Genomic DNA, 24,685 nt, shown 5'->3' on the forward strand with positions numbered 1-24,685 from the left:
ATGTTTTTTTTTTTTTTTAAGTCAGGTGTTTCTAAAAATAGTAAACTGCCAGAAGCCTTCTTCTTGTTTGTGTTTGCACAGCTTAAACTAGTTTGTTTGCTTAGTTTGGCCAGTGATCGGTCAATGAAAGAACTTTCTGCTTGTTTCAGCATCATTATGGGCTTCTGCAGTTTGTTTTTTTTTTGGCCATTCTGGACAAACCCAGACTCTCTGTGTGTTTTCTGCGTTCAGGGAAGGTGAATTATTGATGCTGTGTAAATCTAATCTTCCTCATGGCAGGTGTGGCTTGTACTGTTTGTTGTGTGTGTGTCTGCATGACACACAGTGGAGGAGGAGGAAGAGAAAGAGGGAGGAATAGTGTAATTAAAAGGAAGCCCAGATTGCAGTCCAACCCACACACACACAGCCACACCGACTATCTCTGAATACCTTCTTTACAGACATAATGACCATACCACATCCTTCACCTTTCTTTTTTCCATCAGTCTGACTATGGTGCATGTTGGTCTTCTCTCCTCCTCCTCCCACCTCCTTCTTCCCTTCTTTTTTCTCACCCTTTCTACTGTTTCTCCAAGTAGCGTGCCTGAGTCAGACTGCAGTCGTCTGTTGTTGTGCAGCACGCAGACAAGCTGCTGGGGTTTGGCCAGTGATATCATCTCATTGTGTCTGAGCTGTCACCTGCACCATGGAGCAGGGGCTCCTTGAAGGAAAGGAGAGAAGAGGGGCAAAGGGGAAACAGGTGAAGAAGAAAGGGAGAAGGACACAGGAATGCCAAGAGGGAGGAAGAACTGTGTGAAGCAAACACTGGGCAAACGTAACAGACTAATGTTTACTGTGATACTTTTGGAGAACACAATCTCCTATTTTACCTGTAGACGTGTATTTGTTTTAGTGTTTTGTTCTGGTGCATTTCGTATAAGATGCCCTGATTTTGTTGGTCAAGACTGATGTTAGATGTTCATTGATCTCTCCAATTTCTATTTCTGTTTTCTGTATGCAATACTATTTATATAGTATAATTTACAATAATTTCAGTTAATAAATATAAATAAATGTAAAGTAAAATAGTGACTTTAAAATGAAATTGTTCTCCAGATTGTTTTATAGAGGTATTTTTGATTCCAAAGTGTATTAAAGCACATTATATGTATACTTACAGACCAATCCAACTTACAACATATATATGAATATATTTAATTTTGACCTGACGTGTGAAGATTATTTGATGATAATCCATGACAGCATAAATTTAAGATAATATCCTACTGATATATGTGAGGTTTGCCGTACATCCTAATTGAGGATTCACATTAAGTGAGTAATAAAACAGATACAGTGAAAACTACTTATCTTGCAATATCTGCTTGTGAAAAACAGTAACTGATGGGAACCGACACTAAGCTTAATATATGGGTGTGATAATGTTAGATTGAATTTTAACAATAAGCTGAAGGCCGTTGGAAACTTTCTCTGGTTCCTGCTGGTTTACCTGCCTGCTTTCCAGTTGAGTCTCCAGCAGGTTAGGCCTTTTAGTCTAAAAAATTTTTATTCATTTTTGATGGAGATGAAACTATTTGAACAGATGAGTCATTTACAAGGAACTCCGCAAAATGAAATAAAGACAAGCTGTTTCAGAGGTGATTTCATTTCAGTGTTTACCTAGCTTTATTTGTTGGTGTGACTCATTCATTTCACTCTAAACACACACACATACACACACTAACAGCAAGGAATTCATGCATCGTGACCTAATGACAAACAGACATACAGCTTCCCATATAAATGTCCTTCCTTAGACATGCATGCCGTCACATACATCTTGTCATTACCTTCACTTTTTCACTGTCCTTCTAACTTTCATTTGCTTTTCTTCTCTCTACATTTGTGATTTATCAGCCTCCCTGCATTTATTTTCCTCACCTGCCGCTACATGAAGTGTGCGTGTGTGTGCGTGTTTATGCGTTAGTCTGCCTCGAACAGGCTGATTCATGCTCTCTCCCTTACCGCAGAGCACCGTAACATACCGTCAGTCACAGCTCGCCATCTGCAGCTTGGATCAGATTTGTTTATTTTTAGCAATATGTGTATTTAGCAGAGCGCGTGGAAGTTATTTGCTTTTTGTCTCTTTTCTATTTCTATTGAGTTACTAAGCACAGTGTGGATTTTCTTTTGAAAGAAAGCAGGAAGCAAAGGATCACACTGAGTTTTTTGGACTGACTAAGAATGTGCTTATTTCTCCTTTGTGTTCATCAAAAAACAGTCGAAGTATTTGCTGCAAGGCAGATAGTTTGATGTTTTTCACTTGGCCTTTTCTTTGCCATCTGTTTTTTTTTTTTATTTGAACAGGTGTGTGCTTGTTCAAAGCTTTTAGTCAGAGTTTAGAAACCTTTCTGTGGTTAACTTTCTGTGTCCATTCACTGGAGGCGGCCAATGCAATATAAAGTCAGAAGGCCTAAGCACTCAATGTACGAGATGCACATATGTCCTAAGATAAATATTTATGTCACTTTTCTCCTATATGGTTGCTTTGATGTTAGGAATCCCCTAACATCCCATATAATAGTATAAAAAGGCTTTTATGAGCCTTTCATTCTGTGGTGTATCAAACATGTTTGCATCAAATAAATACCAGTGAATCTCTCTTTAAATTTTTAATCTCATTTACAGTGCTGTTCAGAAGCATTCACATCCTCTGAACATTTCCCTGTTGTTTTCCTTCTGCTTTGTGTTTCATGATGTTAAACCCTCAGGTTGCAACATGACACATTGAGAAGTTGATAATATTTACCCAGATTTTTCCAAACCGACTCTTTAGTCCCTGAAGTTTCACCTTTGGAAATAAACCTTACCTTAAAACTCTCCCTTATGAAAAACGACATGAGAGAGAGAGAGAGAGAGAGAGAGAGAGATGTTGCTCTCTCAAACATGGCATGTCAAACATGTCTTCCATGCACTTTTACATCAATCATAGAAATGGATCCAAACAAACTTCCTGAGCTTCATACTTGTAGTTCTGACCTTAAAGCAGGAAATTTGCTGGAAACAAGAACCAGGTGAGAATTAGAAACGTAATTATGATCTGATTTGTGTTGACCTACCTCTTACGACTATCATTACAACTAGTAATGGAAATGTCAGGGTTTGTGGATGTAACATGACAGCATGGGGGGCTGCATGGTGACCTGCTCGCTTGTTCTGTAGAGGGTGGTTTGAGGAGACAGGTGGTTTGGTAGTCAGCCTCACAGCATGGGTGAGGATGAAGATGAGAAGAAGTATAGAAGAAGAAATATCTCATTGCCCTCCTGCTGCCACAAACATGCACATCAAAGATAGCTGCTGGTGACACCCAGCTGCCTCAGCTGTTGTTGGGGCAGGCTAATGAAACTAATGAGAACTAATGAAATTTAAATCTCAAACAATACTTCAGCGGCGAGTTCTGCTCTTCATGCCGCTGCTTGGGAAGTGACGGCTTAATGCTGAAGAGCTGTGTAAAGCAAAGCTACCATTCACCCGCCCAGCTCTAGCTGGTGTGTTATGCATCAGCAGGCCGGGTTGTTTTTGCTTATGGCCAAAGCGTTTCCAGCAGTAATGAACAGCCTGGATGGCGCGCCCCGTGCAGCATCGATCTTGCTCCCTCACACAGACGGCGGATGGAAATTGGTCCTGGTGGGGAGGCATAGGCGGCGCACACATGCCTACGCCGTCTGTGGATGCATATGGACATAGGGATCAGAGCACATTCACATACAGAGAGAACGAGTGCGTGGAAGAACAGTGTGTGTTTGTTATCACCCGCGGACGCTCGATGCTCACTGGGCCGGGGATGATCTTCTTATGGGTGACAGTATGGGCCGTATAAGAGGAAGAAACCTGCTCAGCGGAGCTCTCCCTCCTTTTGCCGTGGAGTGCTCCTGGAAATCTTCCACCTCCCCTCGTGTCGTCAGCTGGTGTGCTCTGCAGTTGGAGGCGAGCCCCTTCCAGACTCTGTGTCAAAGCAGGCTGCAGTGCTTCCTCTCCTGCTTCATTAGCACATGAATGGCTGCCATATTGCTGTGTATGTTTTGGCATCTTCTGGCAGGCCAGTCAGAGTCGCTGGCTAGTTAGCAATACGTAAGAGGAGCTGGACTTTCATAAAAAGACGCATAAAAAGTTCAACAATAGCACTTTAAAGTCTCTTGGCTTCATGATTAGACTAGTCATGAAGAACAAAACTGTTTAGTGAGTTTATCTCGGATGGAAAGACTCACTCTGGAAATATCGACATAATATCTGAATATCCTCAGGGAGGTTGTGGAGCAAATAAAATAAGAATGGAGTATAAAACCCATAAAGCAAAGGTTTCTGGAATTAAATCTATAAACCAACATAATTGCCGGTCATAATAACATTGTGATTGCCTATTGAGAAAAAAGTATTATCTTTTTATTTCTTAGCAGTAATAAAGATGTTGATAAAAAAACATCTAGAATCACATTAAGAACAAAAATACATGCATAAAAGAAGGCAGACTGGTTGAAACGAGCATGTTGATCAGCAGATATGCATGTAAATAGCCTCTGATCAGTGAATTCACCAAGCATTGAAAACACTTTTCAATCTGAATGTCGTTGCTGAGTAAAGAACATTTAAAGTTAGCTATTTCCATCGTCAGTGAGGTGGAATTAGACAAAATCAGAGATAGTAAATATGTGAGATGGTTACTAAAAAGAATATTTTGTACAACATATCAAGATGGTTTATTCAGGCTGTAAAAGAGAGAGACAGATTTGAGCAGATAACAGAAAGGTTGGACAGAGTATAGCTGTCCAGATCAAAATTATTCATATCCCCAGCAGATTTTGGTTTATAAAAGTAGTTTTAACTTTACAGTCATGTTGCTTTATATTGTCTTCTAATGATAAAACATTCTGCCGGTTTTAGTCTTTGGAAAAAAGGCATTAAGATCCCTGATCTTGATCTGAACTGTTTGAAAGAGTGAGATGAAATTTAAAGTTATAGTTTTCTTCAACAATTTGAAAGGACATCTCAGTGACCTGTAGATGGAAATATCTGATATGTTTCAGAATTATTTGAAAGAAAAAGCTGATTATATAATTTATGCGTATTTATTATTAAGTCGCTTGATTGTTGTCACGAGTGTTTTCACCTGGCTGCAAAGTGGTGCAATTGGTAGAGCTGTTGCTTTGCAGCAAGAAGGTTCTGGGTTCGATTCCTGGCCCTGGTATTTCTGCATGGAGTTTGCATGTTCTCCCTGTGCATGCATGGGTTTTCTCTGGGTACTCCAGTTTCCTCCCACAGTCCAAAAACATGTCAGGTTAATTGGCCTCTCCAAATTGCCCCTAGGTGTGAGTGTGTGTGTGCATGGTTGTTTGTCTCTGTGTTGCCCTGTGACAGACTGGCGACCTGTCCAGGCTGTACCTCTCCTGGAACGTTGGCTGGAGATGGGCCCCACTAAGGGACAAGGGTGTAAAGAAAATGGATGACACATGTTTTCACCTGCACATTCTTTTGCACTGGACAATTTTGAAAGAGATTTTTATGTTCTTGAATTTATGTTTTTAAATTGATAAAAGAAAAGAAAAAATATATAATTATGATATATAATATCATTTCTCTCTATTATAACGACTTAATCTTTTTTTCAGTTAAACACATATATCTGGGAGAGTAAAAGGGTTTCAATGCTGTTTTTGATGCAGCATCTTATTAAAACTTATTTTTAATAGTATTTTTTGTAAATGTATGTTTGATTTTTAGAAATCCCTGTAATCATCTGATTTGTTTTGCATTGAATTTTAGGGTTGGCATATTTACTGAACTCAACAGTTGACTATTGATGACATGGCTTGTATAAAACCTGCAGATGGACAACCCAGTTTTAAAATAAAACACATTTCTGTGATATATTTTCACATTATAAAGACTTTGCAAGGTGTAAATATACATAGCAGATTAAAAGAAGTGCTTGCCGCTGCTCTGACTTCCTGCTTCTTGAAGTGTTGTGTGTGTTTTGGATTGTGTCTGTGAGGCTCTTTAAGTCAAAAAAGAAATACGATATCCACCGGTCCTTAACCTCGGGGATGGTCTGCTGACTGCGTGTGGTAAATCTCTTCTATACCACACTTGCCTTGTTTTTTTTTTACTGCTCTCTCTATGGCACCCCCTCTCTCTCCGTCTGTCTTGTGTTCCTCCGTGTTAACACTTCAGTCCTGTCAGTGAGTCTCATGGCGCCATGGAAACCAGTAGCACCGCTCTCCGCCAACAGTGTGTCACTGTGTAGGGGTGTGTGCATGTCGATGGGCGGGACCAGGGTGTTGTTTAGTTTCAAAAAGCTGGGGAGAGGTCACGGCCGTCTCGCTGGGGGTCTTCGTGTAATTCATGTAAATTCTCTAACTAACCCAACCACTTTGTTTTCAGTTCTGGTTGCGTGATTGGCCGGCTTAAAACAAAATTTATATATATATATTTTTCTAGTTCTTTTAGCTGGAGTATTGGTCAGAAATTTACATTGAATTATGCATTTAAAAAGATTTTTCTTCCAAATCAGAGCTAAAACACAAATTGGGTGCGTAAGTATGAATGTGTTGTGGATTTTATTCAAACCAAATGGATTTATAGTTACACAGATAGGCTCAAATATTCACATACTGCTCTACTCATACTTAGTTTCATGTGTTTTAGTAAGCTGCATAGAAGTCAGATATGTTTAATAGGCATCAACAAGATGCTGGCTTAAGTGGTCAATTGGACAATTGACCACGCTTGTCAGAAATTGTAGGTTTCCTGGCAAGGACTGAACTTTTAATTTAATCAATTTTTAATAGGAATAATGCGATCAAGGTATGGGTAGAGTTGCATTCAGGCCTAATGTGCCTAATGTAGTTCTTCCAGAACTAGTTTTGATGTGTCTTTGAGATCATCATCCTTTTGAAATATCCAATCTGCAAAACCCTTCTGCGGAAATATTTCACTTTCAAGCTAAACAACAATTGAGTTATTTGCCAGCAGTGAATTTTTTTTCCCCAAAAAGTCAAGGTGAAGCTTTAAAACCTAAGAACATCAAGGCAACTGTTTAGCATGGCGATAATATCTTGCATTTTTACCACTCGACTTCTTTCAAATTCTTCATCATCTCAGGATAATTATCCAAGATTAGATATGGAATTTCCCAACCCTGGAGAAAATGTCTAAATTATGTTTAAAATCTGGCCACCTGTCTGGAAACCAATCAGTTTTAATAAACTACAGGAATAGTCAAATGTCAGAGTTATGCCAGAAACGTATTCATAGCAAAAACAAATACTGAAGTTGTTAATAATATCCTGACAAAAAAAATAAACAAAACAGTTCCAAAGGCTGAGAATAATTCTGATTATCATGATGAGTGTACGCAAACTTCTGACCAGACCTGGACACACTGCTCCTCTAATAAATTACCAGTCACCTCGGCAGCCCCAGCCCCTTCCTTCTCTTTACTTTGTTACTTGTTAATCTAGAGTTAACAGGACCTAAATTGATACAGACATGGATGAGGACAATGAAAAGCAATTGCCTGAGGACAGTGCTTTCTATTCCTATCATGTCATTGTCATGCTTTATTAGTTCATACAGGAGAGCATCTAAACATTTGTCTCCTCGACGTGACCTGAAAACACAACGGAGCACCTTATTGTATGATGGGTTCAAACCGACAAGTGTTGAGGATTACTAGTAGGAGCAAACATTAGGGAACCAAATCACCCGTGCTTCTCTTCTCATTCTGACGCTGAGAAGAGTGAAGTAGTTCACAAGTGTCCCTCTGCCCCTCCTTGATAGCCTTGTGAACTCGGACCCTTGTTCTCACCCCCGAGCCAATCATATTTCTTCCCCATTCACATTACTGACAAGGAAATTCAAAAGAAGCCCTCACTATGGACACCCACGTACACATACGCACAAACACATACTCTGGTTGGGACTGCATAGGTTTACTGCAGCACGAACTTTGCTCCAGTAAAAGTAGCCATTGAAATATTGTTAATCTATTGGTGTGATGACAAAGAGCAAGAAGGGCTGCGCTCCTATCTCAGTGTGCTGCCTAAAGGAGCAATGGGCCGGCGGGGATCACCCAGTGTCTCCGCTCTACAGAGTCAGTGTGCAGAAATAATGCCCATTAGACTTGGTCAATCACGCCCCTCGCTCGGAGAAATATGTCCCTTTCTCCCGTTTCATACAATAATCCATACACTTTGGCACTATCCATCATCTGTGAAAAGTGTCTGCTCCTATGAATGCCTTTATTTACATTTTATAAATTAATGGCATTTCACGCGGCGACGTCAGAGCCGAGAAATGTTTACATGCTGAGTTGTTTACATATAAAAGGCTACAAGCGGTTCATTAGGAAATTAAAAGTAAAACCCCAGCATCAGAGAGCTCTGACAGTGTGTGCAGGCTGCAAGTAGGTGGAAGCGAAACGAGTGCAGTGCAACAATAAGCGTCTTGTGAGATTCAAATCGCATTTGAACATCTTGGTTTTTTAAAATGTCAGGTTTTAAATTCGCACCCAGTGGAAACAGCGGGGATGCTCATTGCAGATGCACCTCAAGATTATTACATCAGTTCAGAAGCGCAAAAATGTATAAAAATCATGCAAATAACGGGAGAAAACTTTAAGCACTCATTAACTGTTTTTTTTTATGATAAGTTATACTCACACATTTTTCTCTTTTTGGACTCTTGAACAGTATAGGCAATAATGTCCACAACATCAAACATAGAAATATGTTAATGTGTTACCTTAGAATAAACCAGTTAACACAATATCTTTGTAGCAGCATGTTATTCAATTATGATCTTTACAAATTTACAAAAGTTTGCACTTTTTAATCATCGGCTTAAACATGAAAGCTGCACCAAATGGAAAATTGTAAATATCTTAGAATTTTAATGAGATGGACTCTATAATAAGATCCATTTATATTACAAGAAAAATAACGATGCTATGTTCTCTGTCTTGCATTATGACATTATTACTTACTGTGAAAAAGGTTTTGGGAGGAACATTAAGGCCAGCCAGAGAAGAAGTTAGAGCTGAATAGTGTTAATATCCACAGTGAAATGAATCCTAAGCCAACATGGACAGAAAGGTCACTCAGCAGGAAGAAACCATGGCTTCACAGCAACATAGAGAGCTAGATTACAATTTGCAAGACCCTCATTATAATTGCAATCATGTGAAATTAAAATTTAAGTAGATGGCCATAAAACCCATGGCTACATTTCAATTTGTTTTGCTGCAAGAGGGACTGGTGTACTTCACAAAAATAAACTGCGTCAACCGGAAAGTGGTGTATCGCATTGTGAAAGTAAAGCAACATCAATTAGGAAGTAAAATTTGAGCACTTATTGGTTTTCCAAATATACCTAAAGGATAGTGCTAAGTTAGATACAAGTTTGCTTAAGGACAAAGTCAGAGTTTTGGGGTGTTTTATGAAGTGTTGAATGTTGAAAGGTTTATGTAAAATAATGCTCTGTTCTAGTATTTTGAAAATAGAAAAGCTTTTATTAATCTTAACTGACAAGGACGTTTTAATCTGACTTAATGTCAGATCAAGAGAGAGAAATAGATGTGTGTGTGTGTAAATATCTGCACCAGATCCTCATTGGTCCATTGATTGCAAATCCTGTGGATCTGGCTCTTTGCTAGAGTAACAACCTGGTAAGGGTTTCGTGACATGATTTATTGGGTTATGAAGATTTTTTTTAAAAATTCAGCTGCAACACAAGACTTATTTTATTCTGTAGGATTTCCTCTTTCTTTTCTTTTTTTTTGTGACCCGTTTAAACACTTCCAAGTGTTAAACCAACCAAAAGCAGGACTCATTAGTTCCATGTTTAGCTGAGTTTCATGTGTTTCTTTTTCTTCTAGGTTGTAAGTTATTACTTAAGTTGTAAACTTAATGCAGGATTGTAGTGGGAACAAAATTACTTTAAAACTCTTTAGTTACATGTCGGGAATAGAAGTGTTGAATGCAGTTACAACGAGTCTAAAGATGTGGTGCAAAGGGTTTTTGGACAAAGGGCTCTAAAGTGACTGTTCAGTGGGATGGACATTGCTCTTTGATGCAGATAATGTTACATTTTCTTTGCTTTTGTCTTGAGAGCAGTGCTATTTAAGGCTGGGTGCAGAGAAAAGCTTTTCTCTCAAACCATTGTCGCCCTCCGCAACCATAGCTAACGGACGTCAAAAGACTTTTCACGTCCATTCTTTTAAAATGGGCCACAATAATGCTGGTGAGGAGTCGGCAATAAATAAGCTTCCCCTCACAGAGTCAACTAGATTAGATTGCATGGGGACATCTGTCGGGCGTAGGTGAGCACTTTCTGTGGCTTCTAACTGTATGGGAAAGGAAGTCTTTAGGATGTGCCTCGAGGCTTTTTTTTTCTTTCTCTTTTTTAATTTAAGTTGCTGCTCCATTTCTCCTCCACCTCCACCCTCTATTGAACATTGAGGAGGCTTCATTGACTCAAGCACAATCGGCACAGCTGACAGTTGTTTTCCTTTTTGCACTATGTGGCGTTTGACTTAACATGAAATTAAAGTGTCAGGTCGGCTTTAATCTTCTGCCAAATTCATATTGCCCAATGTTACGCTCTGCCATCCCCTTGTTCTCCTTGACGTTTGTCTCTGATCCAAAACAAATAACTTTCTTTAAAAACAAGAAAAGAAAAGAAGTCTGACGCTCCCGCACAAAACACGCCTCCAAACCCAACCTGGTAACTTTGTGGATTCGGGTAGCTGATTCATTCGATAGCAGGAAATGTTTAACCTGTATTGTGGATAGACAAAAGGTTGTTTTAATCCCAGCGTGAGAGGGGAGGGGTGGGCTTGGTAGGTTGGGGGAGGAGGAGGGCCGGTGGGTGTGTTAGTGGAGGCTGATTTTGTGAGGGGAAACAGCTCCTCACTCTACTGTCACTCAGTCACAGCAGATACATCGAGGAATACACCACCGCTGGGATTATGAGCGACGAACTTCCCTCTCATGCAGCAAACGCACAAGCTGACAGGATCTGACCCGACTGATAGATACAGACATAAAGGTGAGGTTTCCTGTTTGTTACTCAAAGGTCAAGCGGTCGCTGTTATGTAAAAAGTAAAAGTGTTGATGCTCCGTAGGATCTGCAGGTGGCGTACAAAAGTAGCTTCATCTTGCATGAAGTAGTAAGATGGCACGTACTGGTTTTAGAAGAAAAATGTCCAGATGTTTATATTAAAAGGTGCTAACAGGGTCTAATCTTAAAGATGTTTCATTTTTATTGTAGATAAAACCTGTAAAATTTAAGACTAAACTTCAAGGCAGTAAGCATTGTAGTAGTTGATTTTCTAGATAATTTCTAGATTGAAAACAGAAGGCGATAATGAGCCGCTGAGGATGTCCGTCTTTATTCTCATCCTGATTATTCTCTTCTCATTGTACATCTAATGCCAAGCAGAACCGTCGGCTCTTCTGAAGTCCTCGCTGTGGAAGAAAGAGTGTTCCCATTCTAATTATTTCACTCATTTTTGGCATTAACGATGCTTCTTCTGTGTCCACACTCTGCCTCTCATTAGCCAAGACTAAATTTAAACACACAGTCTGCTGATATGGCTGCTGTTGAACCCCCTTCACTTATCTGACTTACACACACACACACATAAACACACACACAAACAGCACAGCTTTGAAAGAGAAATGTGTAGAACTTGACTTAGGTGTTTTCTCCATCTGGGCAAGAATAGGAATAAAAAAAATACTATAGTTTGTAAGGAAGTTGGATCCATCCATCCGTCCATCCGTCCAGTTTGCATATGTAAATGTTTTTGGTTTTGACTTGAAAAATGCGAAGAAACCAAACATCGTTACAGAACAAACCACATGGCGTCATCTGCAGTGAGTCATGACTGAAACACTTGTTGACTTTAGATGTTGAGTGGCTCCCAGTATCAGGTCTACAGGGATTTTAAAAAGTGCTGATTTTAAAGCTTTCCATCCTTTGAAGTGATGACAGAGAAAACGTCAGAGTGACCATACTTTCCTCCAGCTACAATGGAGAGTCTGAAGTTATAAAGAACCATCTCTGTTATACATAGAAACTATGGTATCTTCACCTGAAGATACTGCAAAAAATAAATAAAAAACTCTTCAGAACGAAGGTTTGAACAATTTTCAAAGAAGTGATAAAATGCTTTGATGGTAGAGTGGACCCCTGGTGTTTAACAGGGGTAGGGAATAACTAAAGTTTTTAAATACTGACATCCTCCCTCTAAGAACGCTTATAACTGCTTATTTTAACAATTAAATACCAAATATGCAACCATACACAATGGAAACTGTCTTGGCACTACCGTAAATAATCTACAATCCTAATCTCCACTCCTGGGGATGCAGCCAATCAGCGCCAAGGAAGATAAATGGCGCTCCTTAATTGGCTGTTTTGCAAAGCATGCCAAGTGGCATTGCACTTACGTATTTCTGCTTCTCACACCGAACTGTTTCAGAACATCAAACAAATTTTAATGTCTTTCAAACATGACTTTTATTTCTAATCTGTTCTTTATTTATTTTAGATCAGGGCATCTTTAAGCCCAATTTATCTACGCATCCCAAACGAATCCCAAATTCATAAATGGATTACCAATCTGATCTAGCTGTGATTTTGGGATTGTTGAAGCGACATCAAAATATCAAAAACGAGTATCCAATCGGCACCAGTCATTCAGTTTGTGTTGATCTTTCTATTAACTGGACTGAGATGTGTTTTTACTCTCAGCCTGTTAATTCTGGCATTACTCACGGCATGAGAGTGATCTCAGAGGTACTGAGGAATACTATGTGTCTCTTGCTGCGAGGTGTTTTGTCGTCTAGCCTCTGTCAGCACACGGTCTGGCTATTTTCAGTCCCACTACCACATCGCCTCCTTCTTATCTCCATGGCAGCAGATCTGGACTGAACTCTGCCCGGCTCTGTGGGGTCCGAGGGCAGAGGTGGGGCAGTGGGACGGCGGGCCCGACGTCGTGGGGCGAGGCTGCTTTTGATGGGATCAGGATTTGGATCGCTCCAACAGGATGTAGAAAGGTCATTTCATTGCTGTGCGTCTTATTTAGGGGCTTCAGCAGCAGTAAGCCTTTCACAACGATCCAGCGAATCAATAGGAGAAGAACGGATGATCAATTAGGTTCGGTACAAGAACACCGCGGCGTGCGTCTGTACTTCTACTGCTGCGAAGTCAGCAATGGTGTCAGCAGTAATAAAAGGGGATATTTGAGGAGAAAAGCATCTATGTCAGTGTTTTTAAAATCTGGGTCAGAAACCTCTTAAATCCAAGTTTATATTTGTTGTTTTTTTGTAAGCAGAAATGTATTAACTACACCTAAGCTCTTGAAGTCAGGGAATTGCACAGCTGGTTGAAATAAATAATGGAAGGTTTTTGGGAATGGAAAATGGAAAAAAAAAAAATCTCCTGATAAGTTTTGGACGCGCAGCGAACTGAAGCAAAAGGAAACCTGCAAACCTGCAGCTGATAATAGCACCTGTGTGACAGCACAGAAAGCAGTGTTTGTATTAAACCATGTGGAAACGCCGGTTCTCTCTCTGTTGGGCCCCCAGACTCTTATTTTGAGCGGCAGACTGAAGTCGATAAGCTTTTTTCTTTTCTAGAATTAAATTGGATTGGGTTCTTCAATCATTTTTACCAGTCAATCTCTTGGAGCATGTCTGCGTTCACCATGAAATACTGTAAGGAAAAGATGCTAGAGGATTGGGCATAGCAAATATCAACACAATAAAAAATTTCTCCAGATTGTTTTGAAAGGAAATGTATTTTATGAACTGCTCTTGTTGTTTGGTTTTGTTTGCTGTGGTGTCTCGGTAGGTCAGGACAAATCTCCCACAGTCGACTGTGCAGGAAGCTGGAATGAAGCAAACGGAGAGGACAGATAAAAGCATGACAATGTGGGCGAGACGTGACAGAAGGAGATCAAAGAGATGATGCAATGCTTTTTATAACTTCGTGCTCACAAGTCTTTTGATAACTGGCTCAACATTTGCAGCGCTTTCCAAAAGTATTCATACGCCACTGAAAGTTCGAACTTTTTGTCAACCAAAAATAACTTCACCACAGCAGTGTACTGTTTCTGAATTTTATAAGATTCACCAAGTCAAAGGAAAATATATATATATATTTTTTTTACTTCTTTTTTTTTTTTTTACTTTTTTTCCACAAATAAGTTAAAAACATTGTAATTGCCCCCTACATCACTTTGATATGCTTGATAAAATCCACCACAACTGTTCAATTCTTAGAAGAAAGCCATAAATCCACTTCAAAGTCAAAAACAAACATCTGGCAGACAAGAGCAAAATTGACTGCTGTAGTCTCCACCACTCTACTAAATCACCCAGAACACACTTTTAAACACAAGGGTGGCAGCGTTATGCTGTGTGGACTTTTATTGTTCATCTGCAAAGCTGGTCAGAACAAATGGAAAGACAAATGGAGTAAAATACAAAACTACTCTAGCAGAAAACCTTCTAGAGGTTGTAAAAAAAAACTGGATCTTCAAGCAGAACAACAACTATAAGCTGTTTTATCTCATAGTATGTTCAAGCTTTGGAATTATCTATTCAAATTCACACTTTTCAGTTTTATTTGCAAAAAAAAAACAACTTAAAAGCATGTAGGGTTTTTTTCCCTCTAGAGTCAAAGTGTGTGCTATCTTTTATTAATTTATTGCATAAAATACCAATAAAATATGTGAAGGTATGTGGTTGTATTGAGAAATGGTGAATTACATGTTATGGGTATGCATCCTTTCGCAAAAGACTTAAAACATATGGTATAATTCTGTCAATTCCAAATTCTCATCATTGAATAATCTCTATTTGTTGCACAATAACTTTTTATGAAATGACGTATATAGGTGTGTGATGGGAAAAGAAAAAACAAAATAATTACCGACACGCCAACATATCTTTACAGCGATCTTAAAAGTGCACTCCACTCTCTGAAAACACTCATGCCCCTGCATGTAGTCCTAGCCTCAGAGCGGCGAAAGTGACGAGACGCAGGTGAGGAAACTCCTGAACATAAATTAGACTTCATTTTAGTTTTTCTGGTTATTCTGAGTTTTGGATGCAACATTTTCTTTGTTTTTTAAAAGAATTATTGTAATAATAAGAGGTTCGTTCATATTAACTAATGGATAAATTGTTGCCACTTAGATTTTTTTTATATTGTTTATTTCCTTTTAACTTCTTCCAGTTTCTTTTTAAAGTCTGTTTGGCTGTGAACACAACAGTTTGACCTCAGTCACATGAAATAAGTCTAGATTTTGCTATGATTTTTATTTTTTTTTTCTTGGGATTTCTCAAGTGAGAGAAGAGAATCGGTACAGAGGGTTGGTAGCAATGGGGAGAAGGAGTGAGGAGGGGAGACGAGGAAAATTAAGACAGTAGCACTGTTTCGAATTGAAAAAAAGAGTCTAAGAGAAAGAAAAGACTGGTTCAAGACTGGAGTAAAGGATGACAAATAGGTGGAAGAAAGAAGAGATCAGTGATGTAAGAGAACAACAGAAGTGAGAGATGTCTGCCAGCTGTGGGCCTTTGTCGGCTTGGACTATGCACTGTTTGAGTCTGAGAGTCCAAAATCACATGGGTTTACACAGCTTGGGTGTTTGCTTTCTTTTCACCTACAAATCTTTTCACAGTCGGGTGTGTTTTAAGTGCATTTCTAAAGACCCAACACACCCACAGCAGCAGTTTACACGGGTTCTTTAAAAAAAAAGGCAGAGCCTTTGATGAGGGAAGATTTCATGTTGGAGGATCCCTTGATGTGACAAAGGGCTGAATAGATTCCCAATGTGAAAGGGATTTTTCTTGCAGATTGTAATAAAACCAAATAGAGAGAAGTAAGCCCGTTGTATAAAGACGTAGATGTACAAAACTTCCTACTGAGAAATCTTTAAGAGAGGTTGGATTTTTCCTTTCTGGCTGCTTTGAAGTCCTGATAATAATAATAAAAAAATATGAATGTAAGTTATAGTGAAATTTCTTATTCTCTTGAATTTACCAGACTGAAGAGGAAAAAAACCATAGGAGGAAGAAGCAGACATCTACCCAGAGAGGAAGTGAAGCGAGGGTATTTGGGCTCCTCTGGTAAGCTGAAAACATTTTTTTTCACCCTTTTTTTTCTGTATCACTTCACACACACTTCTGTGATATTTTCATTTTCTAAAACTGTATGAACCTCCATCCTTTTTAAACATCAAACGCTCTCCTTAAAGCCAACTCTAGTCCCGCAGGATGTAAACACACAGATGTCACTCGGCTGTGACACTGTGAAGCTCTCCCCAGCCTCGGTGTCTTCATCTGTGATGCTGAAAGCCTGCAAAAGATATTAATACCAACACTTTTCTGCGGAGCTTATGAGTCATCAAACATCTATTCAACCTTTCTTATTCTCTCTGTTAAAAGTCTCCTGGGATGCCTGCTTTTTTTTTCCACCTAGCTGTGAGGCAAAGGTCACGGCTCGCTTGACTGCCATTTGTCTGCTGGCGGAGAGTTTTGGCAGCGAGGATCGACATGAAATTACAACGGTTCGACTGTGTTTTTGACGCATTTTGTGTTCTCAGTGTAACAAACCCTGCCACCACTCGCTCACTGCTGAGATAGTGGGCATTAGTACTTAGAAATCACAAGATATCCCGAAGAGCCTGAACTTTGCCTTGTTCATCTCTTATTAGCAACATAATGGCTCACAGTGGAGTGTGCGGAGGTGGGGAAAGGCTCTGCACTCTCAGAAGTGGAAAAGATTTTTGTAAATTTCAAACATTTACTTGTATTTTGCCACATTACAGCCACAAACTTCAATGTGTTTCATTGGAGTTTTACGTTAACGACCAACACAAAGTAGTCTGTGAAAAATCACATTTAAGTTAGGACAGGAACATGCATAGCAAATGTACTGTCATCGCTGACCTAGTACATGCAAAACAAATATCACAAAGGACTGTTTGAAATGCAAAAATTCAAATATTCAGCCATTTGGGTGGACGCTGGAGAACATTATAGTTCCAATGATGCTACCATAGAGTTTAGGAAGCAGTTAGAGGAAAATATGGATCTATATCTGCTATAGCAATTTTCTAATATTGTGTAGCCCTAAATTAATCTGTTTTTACAAATGATAATCTGAGGAGAGAGGTGTTCAGATGTTCAGCCATCTTTACATTACACCCCATTATTACATTTCAATAGAACCAACTGCTCACCTATTTATTAGATAACCTGTGTAGAAGTTGAGCTCAGTGTAAATACAGCTGTTCTGGAAAGACATCACAGGTTTGTTACATGTGCAAACAAGCAACATCATTACTACCAAGGAAACATGTCTTGCAAAGTGCCAGAGTTTGAAGCTGTGGAGATATTTAGAGCAGGTTTGGGTTACAAAGCTGCAGATCAAGCTTTGAACATCTCACAAAGCAGTATTTGAACTCTTATCTGGTACCAAAGCTGGACATATCATTCCTGTTGTGAAACGCGGGGTGACAGTTTTGGGCAAGGAAAACTGGGGAGTGTTATTAAGAAGCTGGATGGAGGCCGCAAAAGACCTGAGACTGGGGCTACGAGTCTGAACATGCAGAGTTAATGCGCTGGTCAAAGTCCAGATCTAAATCCAATTCAGATTATGTGGCAAGATCTTAAAGTTGCAATTTGTATTCCTACAAGTTTTGACTCAAGAGGTCTGAACACAAATGCACTCCTGACTATCTACAAGTCTACTTATGAAGAAAAAAAAACAACTTTTTAAAAAATGTATATATTTTTTTCCCACTTTATAATTATTTGCTACTTCGTTCTGGTCTTTTGCATAAGAATCCCAATAAAATACATCAGAGTAATTTGTGGCTTTCCATGACGTAATGAAAACATTTTCTCTGAACTCTAAGATGTTACAGAGAACTGGCTTCAACCCTTCATGACCTTTGGCTTTCCCCCCTCATTGTGCTGCTCTGAAAGCGTGTCTACGATCCAGCGGGGAGTTGATCTAATGCTCTTTGAGTGAGGTGACATGGAGTGACGTGTGTCCACCGTCCAGCAGGCTGTGAAGGAGGGATCCCACGTCAGCCTCGCGGCGCGCCGAGTCAGGCGGGGGAGCGCTGCGCGGCAGAGCTCAGCACCAAGGCCCTCAGTTGGCTCGAAGCTAATCCTGCCTCTTGTGTTGGTGCTACACTCGTTTTATTTATGCTGGTGGGGGCTCATCCATTTACATGCCTGTTGCCGCGCTCCTCTCTGCCTCCGCTTTCCTCTCCGTCGTTCCGTTTGTCTCTGAATTCTTTCCATTTCACCCGTGTCATCGCGCTGTGGCAGCGTGAATGTGTGCCGTGGGCCAGAGAGGCTGAGTCTACAGTTTTCAATGGCCAAGTCACAGAGGACCACACTCGGGAGCAGCACACTGAATTTTGTGGTTTGAAACACAGTGAGGCGTGAAGCGTCTATTGTGAACAGCTGCATTCAGGGCCAGAGCCCTCCATTAGAAGGCCGCAGAGGTTTCTGTTTACCTCCGAGCTGCTGTCGTTCAACCAGTTTCTCTCACATGCTTGTTCGAGAGTGTGGCATCCGTATTTCAGTGTTTGGATGCCAAATAGGGATGGGTGGGAAAAAGAAAGAGAGAAAGAAAGAAAACACTCTGGTACAAGAGATAATTTAACATCAGAATAGTATCGGACTCTTAGTCTTTCTAATTCTTACATTTTGTTTTAGTAAATTTAGCTAACTAAAACAAAAATAAATAATAGATTTATTTCTAAACATTATGTTGAGAATGGGAGGTGTGGGGATGTGTACAAACATTAAGTACTATCTTACAGTGAAGAAGCCTTAAAATATTGGCTTACGTTTTTTGAACTGGGGTCCTGTGGAGTTATTATCAGTAGTTAGTATCTTATAAGCAGTGGACGGCATTTAAAATAATTATTGACTTAATTTATACCACAGAGCTAAAATAATGGATAGCAGAAGAAGGAAGATGATACAAATGTTAATGAAAATGCTACTTTACTTCCACTTCCATCACTTTGACGTTTGAATTCGACTGCACTGTAATAGAATCAAAACTGAGTGGGAGTGCATGTAAATATATCAGAATCTAAATATATATTTGAATTGTGCTGAATTGATATAAACTGATTTTGGACCCAAGTGTTATAGATTTGGATGTAAATGGAAACGTTTTGTCTTGCTAAACTCCCTCAAGATGAAATTTGCTATGAACTGGTGCGATACACATTAACCAAATTAAACTGGACTATGAATGATTAAAGTAAATAATCATTTATTCAAAGACTGAGATCACTTTGATCAGTATCTGTTGCTCATGACAGCTACACCATATCCAAGCTAACGTTGTGACGTTTTGGACTATTTAAGAGGAAGGGGGTCTCTCAAAAGACAGACAAGCATTAAATAATTCCTAAAGTTCATTTAGGGACAGATATTTAAAAACAAAAAAACAAACAAAAAAACCCCCAGATGCTTCAACGTTGATTTGAATGAGCTTGAAAATTAGAAATACGGATCCGCATTGAAAATTTGATGGACACATCAAAGATGCAAATGCTCACACATGAAAAACCTCAGCCTCATTATAAGTCTGAAAACTGTCCAGGAGATCAGGAATCTGGAGAATGAAAAGATGTTCATCACAGAGAAATTAAGATGCACCATGGGGAAGAAGACGTAGAAAACAGAGCCGGAGTAATGATGAACTCCAAAGTTTCAAAGACAACCAGTCAAATTTTTACATGAGTCAGAGAAAACCAGAGGAAATACCAAAAAAACATTTTTCAAATAATGATTACAAGTAAAAGGAATAAAAGCTATACAAACCAATCTTGCCATAAGGGGGAAAGTAATCGCATAACTGTTTCAGTTCATGACATTGGAAGGTTTTTGGTCCAGAATAACCTTTCAGGTCATGCTACAGCATCTCAGTCCGATTTATGTCCAGACTTTGACTAGGCCACTCCAGCAACTTCGAGTGCGCATGAGCTAAAGTTTACTGGTGACTGAACTCTCCATTCATGGTTCCATCAGTTGCTGCGAGTTATCCGGGTCCTGAAGAAGCAAAGCACTTCCAGACTCTGACCCCACCAACTCGATGTTTATTTGTAGAATATTTTTCTGAAATACTGTGTCACTTGAACGGCAAACGTAGCAGGACACATACCTCTCAAAACGATCGACTTTGGTGTCAAAAGTGCAGCTATTGGGGATCAGACAGGTCCTGCTAGGGGTTTCTTGACTCTGCAGTAATCAGAGTGGCTACTGAAATTGAAATCAGCCGCCCCAAAAAAATTATGTTAATCATAGTTAATTCAAAAAAAGGTTGTTATTGCTTTTCTGCCCTTTTGTCAAAGGGTAATTTACATTTTAATACAGGGCTAGATTGGTTTGGATAGCAAACCAATCTAGCCAATCTAGTGTTTCAGATCAAACACATGAAGTGTTTGATCTGAAACATGAAAGTCTGACCAGAAAGCAGAAACAGGAGACATCTGTTTCAGGTCAAATACTTTTTTCACACTACTGTACATCTTAACAACTGATTACTGGAAAAAAATAAAAAATAAATAAATTAGAGACCACTGATCTATTATTGTATTCTCCAAAAACGTCACCTGCTAGAATAGACCACCAAACCCGGTAGTACTCTTATTATATTTCACTTGTGACTATATGAAATTGCTTTTTAATAAACTAAGAGAAGATGGGATTTTATGTCTCCTGTTGAAGCAATTACCATTCACTTTAGTTGCAAGTTGAATATTTAATATCTCAAAAAGAGAACATGCTTTCTGATTTTACTCAACAGAGGAGGAGGTTTCTCCAGCTAACCACATCACTCACGTACTAAAGATAAAACTGAAGGCAGAGAGGCTCTGAAAGGCCAAAGGTGGAAGGCATGTTAGAAAAATGTGAGATTTGGGAATTTCAATTTTTTTTCTTCTCTTTTTTAACTTCTACTAAAAGAAGCGTCCATGCTGAGAAGAATACCGACCTTGAGTTGCAACATGCCTCAATCACATCTTGGCAGGCCTTTTGTTGCATCATTTCCCTCCCTCTTTGTTTTCTCGCATGTCTCCAGTGTTTTCAGTCAAACAAAAACGACCGCTGACCCTCCCCTAAAGAGATAATGTGTGAGAATACACAACGGATTATACTGAAGCAAAACAAAGCTTTTTACATCTCTGAAATATTCGGCTTATAGGCAGCGGTAGGTGAATTCTTCACTTCGTTTGAGTGAAGTGCCAAAAAAGTCTAAATTATTTGCGTAGCACATTTCAGCAACAAGGCAGTTCAAAGCGCTTTACGTTATAAAAATATAATACAGTCATAAATTATGAGACAAGCAATAAACATACATGTTGTCATTTGCCATAATCAAAATCATCAAGCAAACAGATCAAGTATATTGAGCAATTTTCCATTTACTGCTAATAAAAGGAACTCAGTGTTTTGGCTGTTTTGTAGTTTCTGGTAGTTGGTTTCAGATTTGTGGTGCATAGAGACTGAATGCTGCTTCTCCATGTTTGGTTCTTTTTCTCAATCTGTCTGCAGTTTTCCATTTTCAGACAGAGTCCTTCTTGTGTTATTGGCCATCTTCTCTCACACCTTCAGCGGTAAAGCTGCTGAATTTCCGAGATCAAGATGAGCGGTGGGATTCACACGTTCACGTCGGGCCCCAGGGCCGCTCCTAGCACACGTCGTTTCGGGCGAGCGCATCGAGATCTTTCCGAGGTGTCTTTTTGATGAGAGCCTGGCAATTCTCTGACGGTAAACTGATTCAGCAGGCCTCCCCGTGCACGTTGCGCCTGCTGCCGAGGAGAAGGAAGGTGTCTGTGGATGCGCCTGTTTTTCTGTCTCTGCGGTTGTGTGAGAAGCAGAATCGGGACAGGGACACGCAGGGAAGAGACAACTGGTTTTAGAAAGAGAGGACATGAATAAACAAATAGATGAATGGGTGAATACAAAGACAGCTTTAGACGAAAACAGGCGGAGTGGTGAGAAAGTGGTAGTGGAGGCCCCTCTCGACGGGGCATCTGCTCTTCTTCACCGTTTTTTCAGGGATGCTGGAGAAAGTTGTCTTTGTGTGACGCTTACTCAAACTGACAGCCTGGGGATGTCTGTTTTGTTTCTGAGGTCGTATCTCCATCCTCTCAGTTCCTCTCATCTGCTCAATCTTCCTCACTGCTTAGTTTTAACCTCCATTCTCACCTTCTGCACGATAATCTGAAACTTAGTTGATTGTCCAAATCTGATGTTGTTGGATTTAGCTGCTTTTTCAGATCAGACTTTGTAATTGTTTTAAAAACCGATGGGAATTTTAGACTATGTCTATTTTAGAGCTTCTTCTTACAAATCATAAGAAAAGTGTTAAAAAAAAATTTTTCTAGCCAATTAAAAGCAGAGCAGATGACACACAGTGTTTGAGAGAAGCTGTCGCCATTAGCATAGCAAGTATTACTGAAAGAGCATTCCTATTTATTGCTGAGACTTTTTACAAAGTTTCCAACATTTCCGACTCCAACATGTTCCAAAACACTTCCCAAAACTCAATATCAATGTCCTCGGCCTTTCTGTTATCTGCAGCTTTCTGTCTTTCTTTAAATTAAACAGATATACAGGATAAAATGTCACAGAGGATAACCTCTTTTTGATACGTTTCTCTGATCTCCCTCTGACATTTAAACACCTTGTTGATATTAAGTATAATTAACTTTGAGTCTTTTTTTTTCTCTCTTTAACTGCTTACAGTTTGAAAAGTGTTTGTTGTTTCTGCGATCTGGTAATACTAATCACCTAATCTGAGTTTTAAATTTACGACTGACCAGTTAAAAGGCTGATCAGGATGAAAATGCACGCATAATCAAAATTAATATTTTCATTTATCTCTTCAATGAAAGGTTTAAGACAACTTTTACAATGAAATTGTGCTTTTATTGGGGTAATCTATTTCTTGGTCTTTTTCTCTTTTTAATTTCCAATTAAGACAAAAGAAAAGGAAATGTTCAGGAAGGTGAATATTTCACTTAAACATAACACATAGTAATTAAACAGATTAGCTTAGATGAGGACAGTTTTTCTGTAAAGAATGACTGTTTATGCGGAAAGTGAAAAATTGTTTTCCTCAAAGTGCCTTGGAGTCTTGTTTTCCCTCACTCCTGAAGTCTGATTCATCTGCATGTCTGGGTATCGACTTGGCTTCGGGACAGAGATGATTGTCCTGCTGCTGTTGTCTGTAGCTGGTTGGATCTGTGCGCTTGGAGTGGCCTTCTTAGAAACCAAATGATTTATGAGAGCCTCGGTTCAAGGCTGAGCCTATATGCTCATCACTGTAAACAGGCGGCTCCCCGGGTGTCGGCGTGGAATACAAATGCCTGAATGTAGATGTAACCGCCGGCTCACCTGCTTCTCAGCCGACTCTAACGAGAAAATTCTTCTGCTGGGAAAGTAGGAGAAGAATAAGTGATGCAATGTGACAGCGCTCCGAAAAAGCAAGCAGCACGCAGACGTTTGTGTTTAGATTTCTTCTGCGTGGCAAATCACGTCAAGTTTAGACGTACCAATATGCTATTTTTCCCATTTATTTTGTTATTGGTTCATTTCGCAGTGACATGGATCAGCACATCGCATCCAAGTCGCTGAGAGAATTCACATTTCTCGTTTTATCATAAAAGTCTTTCAGGTTTTAATGACTTTTGACAGGCACCGTTACATCTGCACATGTGTTTTTCGTCATTGTTTTCTATGAATCAGTTATGAATAAGTAACACAGGTACTTTTACCTTCAGTGCTGCAATTTTCGCCAAAGTCTCAAGTCGCATTTACATGTGCAAGCCCGCTAATAACAAATTAAACGTCAGATTGATCAGTTCATGTCTGTGTATATTTATGCTGATTCTTCTCAGCTGTAGAACTGCTGAGGACACAGCAGACTTTAAAACATAACGCTGGTTTAAAGGAGCCTGTGGTCATCAAATATATTGCTTTACTGAGGAGAAATTAGATGAAATGATCTGAAAAGCTGTCTCAGAAAATCACATGAAGTAAATTAACATGCCTTCCTGAACTGTGTCTTTCTAAAGGATTGTCTCTTCAAGAAGTCACTTCTTCCTCAGCCTTATTTGACTCATGCACTTATGGACAACCAGAATCTCCTCTGATCACCCGGACCAGCAGGACTTTTGGACCCGACTGTGTCAGCATGTTTATGTTAATTATCTGACTCCTAGAGGCAGTCTGAATAAGCTCCTCCACAGCCTCGCCCAACCATTAGCCGACACTCAGAGAAGGCTTCCTCTGCATTAGAGACTGGCCTCATCCCTCCGAACGCCGAACGGAGGCTATTAGCGGAAGCTGGGTGCACTGTTAGTGTTAAATGAGAGCAACATACATTATATATATATAAAAATAAAATTCCCCTCTCACCCTCCGTGGGTGGTCTCTTTCATCCTCTGAGCTCGGGTCCTCTACCAGAGGCCTGGGAGCTTGAGGGTTCTGCGCAGTATCTTGGCTGTGCCTAGAACTGCACATTTCTGGACTGAGATGTCTGATGTTGTTCCTGGGAACAACATCATCATCAACATATATATATATATATATAT

General features: G+C 39.6%; 1 protein-coding gene across 15 annotated transcripts in view; it reads left to right on the forward strand.

The window, feature by feature from the left end:
* LOC103134426 (neuronal cell adhesion molecule-like) overlaps positions 1-24,685 on the forward strand; it is a 91,387-nt gene that overhangs the window by 22,738 nt on the left and 43,964 nt on the right. For 12 of the 15 annotated variants that reach the window (XM_016668747.1, XM_016668753.1, XM_007546660.2 and 9 more), the window contains exon 2: positions 16,093-16,175. The exons of 1 other annotated variant lie outside the window; for it this stretch is intronic. The gene's annotated coding sequence lies outside the window, so the exon portion shown is untranslated. Of the gene's footprint in view, positions 1-10,943; positions 11,083-16,092; positions 16,176-24,685 lie in introns of those variants that run through there. 2 more of the 15 variants (XM_007546659.2, XM_016668754.1) reach the window with 2 other exon arrangements.

The sequence above is a fragment of the Poecilia formosa genome, unplaced genomic scaffold, assembly GCF_000485575.1.
Source record: "Poecilia formosa unplaced genomic scaffold, Poecilia_formosa-5.1.2 Scaffold17, whole genome shotgun sequence".
NCBI lineage: Eukaryota > Metazoa > Chordata > Actinopteri > Cyprinodontiformes > Poeciliidae > Poecilia > Poecilia formosa.